Below are 10,000 nucleotides of genomic sequence, written 5' to 3'. Positions count from 1 at the left end.
TACCCGATCCGGGAGCGGACCAGATGGAATGGTCCGCCGACCTGGGGGTGACAAAGGGGAAGCTTGCCGGGGCGGTGCAAGGGCCCGGAGGCCTTCTTGGCCTGAGCGTCCTCGGCGAGAGGTTAGAGCGACTGTTTACAGAGTGCCTGTGACAGAGGGTGTTTCCCACTCTTCAAGAAGGACGGACGGCCCGCGGAGTCTCCCTCCGCGTACCGGTCCATCATACTCCTGGATGAGGTGGGGAAGCTATTCGAGAGGATGTTGCTTCCCGCCTCTCCAGCCACCTGTCGCGACGGGGTCCCGATTTGGTTGAGTGCCAGTTTGGCTTCAGGCGGGACCGCTCTACGGTGGATGCTTTCCGCCATGTGAGGGCCCTGTCGGAATCGGCCACTTCCGGGGGGGGGGGCGCTGGCGGTGTGTCTCTACATCTCCAATGCATTCAACTCCCTCCCCTGGGGGACCATAAGGGCGGCGCCTCCTTGCGGATCTGAGGAGGGTTAGGTTAGGTTAGGTTGAGTCCGGATTTTGCAGCCGTAGGAGATGGACGTGTCGGATGGAGCACCCTACAAAGTTCAACCGACGGACGGTAAAAGCGAGAGCAATTGCACTAAAAATGCACTTGAGAAGTGCACTAGCACGCCGCGGAACGGTGGCCGGAAAATCCGGAAAAACAGTGGGACCCTCGACGGGTAATTGCGGAAAATAGTGACGCCGTGGTACAATGGCGGAACTTGGCGCATGGCACCATACCACGGACGGAAGAGAAAGGAGTTTGCCCGGGCTTGAATGTGTGTGAAACGTTTCAATGTACCGTTAAATGTGTGTTTCGAACGGAAAGTGTGTGATGAGAGTGGGTGTAGGAGGCTGCGGTGCCGAAAAGCCCTACCTTTCTGCTTCTTCTCCTCTTCTTCCTCCGTAACTGGCGATGGCGGAAGGTACCATAGGAGACATGGCGTGGCGGTCGTTTTTCACGTGGAGAGGATGAGCTCCTGGATTCCAGTGCCTCTCCCGGTTATTCGTACTGCTGCGGGACGCACCAACAGCTAGTCCAAGAAAGGTAAGTGACACTACACTGCACGAAAAAGACGTAAAAACACGGAAAGCACAAAATTACACGCGATAAGCGACAAGAAGGAAGAAGAACTGGGCGCCATCTATATCCGGAAGGAGACGGGTAGCGCCACCCAGTTCACTACCAGGGATACGCAAGAGGATTCGTTGCCTCCTACGGAACGGCTGGCGCCATCTCACGGAGCGAGCGCAAGGGAAAATATGACGTCATCCGTGCGCGGGAAAAATCGAACGCGGTATTAGGATGCGACAATCAGGCGCTAAAAGACAGATGAAACTGTGAGTAAATGTTATGTGACGTGATAGTCGTAGGACGGGAGAGATTTTATTAAGTTACATGTAAATATAACAAAGTACAATAGAAGACGGTACGCCGCGTGAATGGTTCTCGCAAAAAATAGGACGATAATGCACATAATGCAATTAAAGCAATTAAAAGTTCTTGGGAAGGCGTTACGCCACGCGATCGATAGACGATACTGGGAAAGTGCCGTTAAGCGGAAAATTATATCGACGCGAGCGGTAAACCCGTGTGTGGTACGCTATAAAGCTAGATACAATTAAGATGGATGAGGACCTGAATGAGGGTTCAGGTTCGTCATTGCATGTGGACTTGGCGGTGGTCGAGTCGGGTTACAGCCCCTGATTCGGCCTGCACCTGTGAGCGCAGGGTAGGAGGTGGCGAGAGCCATTTGGCGCGGAGGGGCCCCGGTAGTGTTCGCTCAGCGAAATCCCGAGGTCCCCTCTAAGGCGTCCGAGGAAGGCCATCGTGGTGGTTTTAGTGGGTAAAAATCCCACACTACCGTCTCCCCCCTCAGGGGAGGCGGCGTCTTTTGAAGATTTCCACCACGTTAAAAAAAAGAAAAAGGTCCACGAGGGACGGAGACCTCCTGATCGAGCTTGAAGGTGAGGGCAAGGTCGATGCTCTCGCCTCTGAGATAAGAGCTGCCTTGGGGGAAAGCAGGGTCGTCAGGACCCTGGTTCCCAAGGTTACGTTGGAAATGCAGGGTCTGGAACCGACCGCAGAAGAGGAGGAAGTCCTGGAAGGACTGGAGAGTGCGTATGCCTGCAACAGGGAGGAGTTGCGGGTGAAAGCGCTGAGACCGGGTTTCACCGGAATGATGAGGGCGGTGGTCGACGTCCCGGCGAAAATTATTCCGGAAGTGATGAAAAATGATAAAGTTAGAATCGGCCGGGTGAGCACGCGAGTACGCGTGCTCCCCAAAAGCAAGAGGTGTTACAGGAGTCAGGCCGCCGGGCATACCCAGCCGCGAGTGCCGAGGGCCTGAAGTCCCATTGGGACGGAACGCCTGCAGTCCTAAATGCCCGGTCTGCGCCTCCCTAAAGAGGGACGCGAACCACGAGATGTTGTCGCGGGCTTGCGGTGCGCCACGCGGCGAGGGGGGGGGCGAGATTCACGCGAGCAGACTTGTAAAGACTGCACCTGCTTCAGGTTAACCTGAACAGGTGCAGGTTGACGCAAGATCTGCTCGAGAAGAGGGTCGGCTCGCTCGACGCGGATGTGGTGGTGGTGGCCGAGCCCTACAGGGTCCAAGGGGGCTGGTAATCCGACGGCCCTTGGGGTGACGCTGCCATTATCATCGTGGACAATTGCATGCGGGTGAAGGTTGACAAGTCGGCGAGTGTGAGGGGAATCGTGGCGGTTGAACTCGACAGGCTAACGATCGTCGGGTGCTACGTTTCCCCGAATATCGACGCTAACGCCTACGGAAACTTCCTAGACGAGGTAGAGAAGATGTGTAGGCGGGGAAAGGGCGATGTCCTCGTCGCCGGCGATTTTAACGCCAAGTCCGCGGCAGGGGGGTCCAGGACCACAGACCGAAAGGGTTGTATGGTCCTGGAAACCGTGAACAGGTTGAGTTTCGAGGTCGTGGAAACAGAAGGGAGCTACACCTTCTGCCGAAGTAACGCGCGATCTAAGATCGACGTTGCCTTCGGATCCCCGGGAATCGTAGGTACCATTGTTCGTAGCTTTGTATCCGACCTGTACACGGCGTCGGATCATCTGTACCTCGTCCATGAAGTGGGGGTAGTTGGTAAGACCGCGGTTGCGCGCCCAGGCCGCACGGGTTTCTTCCCTCCTCTTGGGACGAGGACAGGTTCCTGGAGGCGTACAATGCGCTTACCGGGGACCTCCAGGGGAAGAAGGAGTCCTGGAACAGCGACGACGTGGTCTCGTGGTACAACGCGGTGTATCGCGCGTGCTGCGAGACCATGAGAGAACGTAAACCGTACGCGGGGAATCGCAAGCCAGTCCCTTGGTGGACACCGGAGATCGCCGAGGCTAGGAGGCAACGCGGTGCGATCCCGGCGAAGACTCTACCGGCATCGTGAAAAAATGACAGAGGCGGTCTAAGGGCTGCTTCAAAAATACAGGGCGGCAAGAGCGGCCTTGCACGCCCTGATTAGAAGAAAGAAGCGAGAAAAGTGGCTCGAGTTCGTCGAGACACTGAACGAGGACCCGTGGGGGCAACCCTACCGGGTCCTTATGAAGAGATATCGCGAAAAGGGTACCAGCGTCGCGCCGACGCGCGAGGAGGCCAGGGCGGCGATCGCCGGCCTCTTCGCCACAGAACCGATGGAGGAGGCGTCGACGGACTCGGGTCACCTAATAAGGGACGACCTGACTCTCGAGCAGGTAAGCATCGAGGACGTCCGCGATGCAGCCCGGGAGGGGGCGCCTTGCAGAAAGTAACGGGTATGGACTGCGTCCCTCCTGACACGGTCCATGCCATAGCAAAACGACACCCGCAGCACCTTCGCAGTCTTCTGTGCGGGTTATGGAACGGCAGTAAAATGCCAAGCGAATGGAAGAGGGCACGTCTGGTCCTCATCCCGAAGCCTGGGAAGCAGGCGGGGGATCTGAGCGCGTATCGACCCATCTGCGTGCTCTCCCCTCTAAGCAAAGTGTGGGAAAAATTCCTCAAAAGAAAAATCGATGAAAGAATCGACGCGGACGGACTTGCCAAAGAGCAGTACGGCTTCCGCAAGGGCAGGTCCACAATCGAGGCCATTCGGAGGGTGATCGAGAGGGCGGAGTACATGCGGGTGCGCATTTTTTAACTGGGCGTTAAAAACGCCTTCAACTCCCTGAGGTGGGACTCGGGGAGTTGATTAGGCGGGAAATGCCCGCGAACGTCATCGACTCCGTCCGCGACTACCTTTCGAAAAGGTCAGTGGTCTACGGCCAATGGGAAGAGAGCGTTCAGATGAGCGTGTTCGGGGGCGTGCCTCAGGATTCCATAATAGGGCCGTTATTGTGGAACGTGGTATATGATGGACTATTGAGCATCGTGGTTCGCCTACGCCGACGACGTGGCTGTGCTGGTGTCCAGCTACAGCTACGAGGGCGTCCGGCGGAACCTCAGGACCACTATGGATAAGGTATCCGATTGGTTCCGGGAAAAGGGATTGACGCTGGCTGTCGACGCTAGCTGTCTCGGCGTCCTCGGCTGCAGCATTCCACTGAGCGCTGCGGTTAGGTATCCGGGGGTCTGGCTGGATGGCCGACGAACATTCGCGAAGCATATCGCGAGCGTGGTTGAAAAAGCTACAAAAGTATGGTAACGCGCTCAGCGCAGCCCTACCAAACATGGGGGGGGGAGGGGGGCAGGCGCCCAGGTACCTATATTACAATGTGTGGGAAAGCGTGATTATGTATGCCGCCCCGATATGGGCGGCAAAAACGTTAAAAGGAGCGAACCAGGCAGCATAGGGGACTGCCCTGATACGCGTATCGCACGTGTCGGCGGACGCCGTTCGGGGTGCTCGCGGGTGTTGAGCCTATGGATCTTCGCGTCCGGATCCGCGACTCGCGGTACAGTTTTAAAAACGATAAGGCGAGCATGGACAGGGAGGCCGTCCTCGTCCAAGAGAAATGGCAGGGGCGTTGGGAATCAACGCCCAACGCCGCGTGAACGATGCGGCTCATCCGTCATTACTAAATAGACGAAGCGAGACAGGCGTATGGCCCTTAACTTCCATTTAACCTATGCGTTGACTGGGCATGGGGGTTTTGGGTCGTACCTCTGTCGAAGAATGAAGAGGACCACTGACCGCTGTCTTATGTGCGGGCAGAGCGACGACAACGCCGAGCACGCGATATTTAAATGTGACGCGAGCGCAGTCGATAAGGTCCGAATGGACACGTTATATGAGGGAGAATTTACACCAGAGCGACTCGTGCCCGTTATGATCAAAAACATGGCAAACTAGGCCGAGGTAGTTACGTACCTCAACAAGATATTGCGGGCGCGCGAGGAAATGTAAAGGAGGGTCGAGAGAGAGGGAAGGGCGACCAGGGCGTCCCTCTCCAAAGCTACAAAAAAGAGAAAAAGAAGAGATTAATGAAACGTCGGAGTTGCCTTTTTAGGTATATAGTTTAAGTTTAAAAACATTGACGAAGCCCTGCTCGGGAACGACCGCCCGAGCAGGGTGGAAATACCAGAGTAACGACGCGGGGGTGAAATTGTCCCTGGAGCGGCCTACAACCCGAACAGATCCTAAAAGAAAAAGTATGAATTAATATACGAACATAGTAGCGGTAGTGATAGGACGAGGCCTTACCTGATGTATAGGTATCCTTGTGTTTCGTTAAAATAGCGGCCAGGGTTGCCTTAAAGCCTCAGGGAGGGCTCGACTTTACACCTAAGATGTAACTTATTTATTTATTTATTTATTTATACAAAGTGGCTGAGTGACAGCCAGAAAAGAAAAAAGGGACTGCGCGAGTACCGTAATGTGGTCTCGCACAGTTACCATAAAAAAGGTAAAAACAGGAGAAATAGTAGAGAAAAAGAGCATACTCCGCGTGGGAAACCATAAGGAGGACCCACCCAGGAGTGGATATCAAGAAAAATTGACTGCGTAAGCTGTATGCAGACTATGATAGTCTGCATACAGCCACTGCGTACGGAGGAAAAGTAAATAAACCCTGGGTGAGAAACCATAATGAGGATTCATTCAGGGTAATACCTGATAATAATGATAATTGATCGCACGTGGTTCCACCCTGGTGTGTTCCGGCAATCTGAACAGTCCTGGAAAAAATAGGAATTGCATGAGGGGTGGGTAAACAGGGTGTAGCGAGAGGACTAAACCTTATCTGGTCGACGAGCTTCTCTCGCGAATATCATGTCGGTAAGGCCTAGATTGCCTTTAAAAGCAACAGGCCATGGAAATACGCGCGAACAAGGCGATAACTGTCACCGGTGTGGGTGGCTGGCCTGTGCCGGGGCGCCCTGGGAGGCGTTAAAAGTTCTGTAAAACAGAACGCCAGAGGCGGCTGCGAGCAGGAATTGCCGGAAACGGGAAGAAATAATGGAAAATTAAAATTGACATGCGAGGTTATGATGTCGCACGACGTAGGGACGACTCGCCGGACGATGATCCGGGGAGATTGTTCAGCGTCCTGCGACAGCTAAAAAGAGAAAAATTGGATTAATACGGTATATTTACCATGTGCGGATGATTGATTGATTTAATATTAATCAATTATCCAATACTCAGCTGTCATGTTGTCAAAATCACGACACGAAGAAAACTAGTAACAGCGACGGCGCGCATGCGCGGGCGCCTGGGGATTTTTAAGATGGGTAACTTACGGCGTGTTTTCACACATAGCATCGGCGAGAATTCTCAGGGCTCGTTTTAAAGCATGACGACAGCCGAAGAATTGTTGCCGACCATTTTGCAGGCCCCTCGTTTCCGGCGGCGGCGTTCTCGGGGTGGATTTTGCGGTTTGTGGGTGTATTATAAATTCTATTAGTCGACAAATTATAATTTTACGTATTTTTTTATTTGACCGGTGCTACTTCCGGGGGTACGGGTTGGATGATTTTTACGTTTTTTGTATTCTAAACTACAACCGGCAGATCCATCGCGTCTCTATAGGATTTTATACGTGTTCCACACGTAGTTTAGATATCGTTTAGGCTTAAATTTAACTTATTATTTCTTATTTTTGACTAGATAGAGGTAGATATCTTCTAAAATTTTAATTTATAGTTCCATTTTTACCTCTTTCTGACTTTTACTAGATGCGTCTTTTGAGTTTTTAAACGATAATTTATTCTCACTAGTCTTACATTCTGACTTTTGATTTTAAATGCTTTTTGACTTTGGACGATAAATTTTGCCGTACTAGTCTATTTATTTGTTTTACTTATTTTTCATTTAGTTGCTAGTTGTTTAGCTTAATTTTAATTTTAACAAAAATTTTTTAATTTTAAAGTAACGACCAGTTAGATAGTTTTAAACAAATTTTAAGCCTAAACCAGAACGCTTTGTATTTTATATCTAAGTTTATTCCTTTTTCTCCTTTTTACTATATTTTTTCTTACATTATATTTACTTTTTACTTATTCTACAGTACTTTAGATATTCTGGCAATTATGGATCTGCCTCAAACTTCTTTTTATCCACGTATGTATGTACGTGTGTGTGTGCGCGTGTGAATGAGTGAATGAATGAATGAATGAATGAGCGAATACGTGCGTATATATGAGTGAATGCGTGTACGTATGTGTATGTATGTGTATGTTTATTTATTCTATATTTATTCATGTGCATGTATGCATGTATGTACACGTATAAATCGAAATTAGAGTTTCTCCCGCTCTCCCTGAACGAATCTCGCTGTGCGAGTCCCTCAGGAAGAGGAGAGTTTGCGATAAGGCTCTATCCCCACTACGGGTTTGAGTGGGCGGGTGCCCGAAGTAGTATTTAGTTCGGGTTTCGGGTACCTGTTAGAGAAATTGGTCGAGGTCCAGGAGGGGTTTTAGTGGGTAGAGCGCATTAGGTGCGAGTCCCACACTGCCCAACAACATCTGGGCGTGCGTAATTGCATTTCCCCTCCTCGTTAATAAAAAAAAAAAAAAAAAAAAAAAAAAAAAAAAAAAAAAAAAAAAAAAAAATGTTAGGTTGCTGTTTAAACACTGTTTAAAGGCTACAGTGTGCCATAACAGATAACGACATATGAACTAGGGAATATCTCTACGCGTGGACAGGTAGGCTTCCCATGATGGGCGAAGCGCATGATATAAAACACTGCCGACATGACTTCCAAAAACACCAAAGACACCGAAACCAAGACGGGAGGATTGGACAGCTTCTAGGAGGCTGCGTGTGACGGGAAGTTCCCCTTCTCACTTCCGGGTGAGACACTAGGGGGAGCAGATCCCAGAAGAGAACAGCGGTGGAAGGCGCTTCGCTTCCGGCGAAGATCAAGAAGGAGAAGCCGGCTCCTGAAGACGAGGAGGACGACAGGGTGGAGGAATTCTTGAGGTGGTTGTGCGAAATCCTGGAAGAGGTGCTTCGACGCAGCCACCGAGTCAGGTCGGAGGATAAGAGACGCTTCAAGGCACTCGTCCTGTCCATAAGGAAGGCACTTCTCTCAATTGGAGAGAAACTAGTGGTGAAGAAGGAGAAGTTGCCACGTATTAAACGTGCCTGGGAGGAGGGACTCGAGGAGGTCCTTGTGGCCGTGGCGGGCGCAGAAGGCGTGGCCAGATCCACCACACGAAGTGTGGAAAAGTACTTGGACGAGGGTCTCGAGCACATCGGTCGCCGCATGGATTTTATTGGCTTACCGATGTCTGGCGACGACATGACGCAGGAGGAGACCAGTAAAGATGAAATGGCGGAGGATAAGTCCGCAGTTGTGGTGGAGGCGGCAACAGTGGAGGAGACGCCGACGGCGGAGGAGACATCTGTGGTGGAGATGGATGTGGCACCGGCCACGTCCGGAGAGAGAATCGTTAGAGGCTTATCTGCTTAACGAGGCAAACAAGATAAACAAAAATGCGATCAAATTCATAATGGCCAAATGGTCAACTTTGGAGTCCAAGCTCCAAAATGAGATCATGGAAAGGACGAAGCTGGAAACAATCATCAGCGAATGTAAGAAAAATCAAGTTTCTACTTACGCGCAAGCTGTTGCAAGAGCTGGTCCTGTTTCTGGTAACACAAGCACAGGTCTTCGTAGTGGGACACGTTCTGGATCTCTGGGAGCTTCTCGGCTACCTGAAAAGAAAAAAGAGGACTATGAAGTTATTATCATTAAACCAAAGGATGATAATGATAAACGATCTAATGATGAACTAAAAGCGAAGGTCACCGAATTACTCGGCGAAAAAAGAAACAAGCTCAAAGTTAGGAACATGCGACAAATGAGATCAAAAGGGGTAGTTCTCGAAGTCGGTGGTCAGGAGTACGTTAAACTCATTAAAGATTCGAACCTAACAAAATTGGGCTTAAAAGCTGTGGAACCAAAGAAGTTCAATCCTAGTCTGATTATTTATGACGTCGATTCCCTAGTTCATACGTCGTTATCTGTTATGGCACACTGTAGCCTTTAAACAGTGTTTAAACAGCAACCTAACATTTTTTTTTTTTTTTTTTTTTTTTAACGAGGAGGGGAAATGCAATTACGCACGCCCAGATGTTGTTGGGCAGTGTGGGACTCGCACCTAATGCGCTCTACCCACTAAAACCCCTCCTGGACCTCGACCAATTTCTCTAACAGGTACCCGAAACCCGAACTAAATACTACTTCGGGCACCCGCCCACTCAAACCCGTAGTGGGGATAGAGCCTTATCGCAAACTCTCCTCTTCCTGAGGGACTCGCACAGCGAGATTCGTTCAGGGAGAGCGGGAGAAACTCTAATTTCGATTTATACGTGTACATACATGCATACATGCACATGAATAAATATAGAATAAATAAACATACACATACATACACATACGTACACGCATTCACTCATATATACGCACGTATTCGCTCATTCATTCATTCATTCATTCACTCATTCACACGCGCACACACACACGTACATACATACGTGCGCAGTCGCGCGCAAATAAATAAATAAATAAATATATTGTTGTCATTTATTTATTTCGCAT

The sequence above is a fragment of the Habropoda laboriosa genome, unplaced genomic scaffold, assembly GCF_001263275.1.
Source record: "Habropoda laboriosa isolate 0110345459 unplaced genomic scaffold, ASM126327v1 scaffold1166, whole genome shotgun sequence".
Classification (NCBI taxonomy): Eukaryota; Metazoa; Arthropoda; class Insecta; order Hymenoptera; family Apidae; genus Habropoda; species Habropoda laboriosa.
This window is presented reverse-complemented; position numbering follows the sequence as displayed.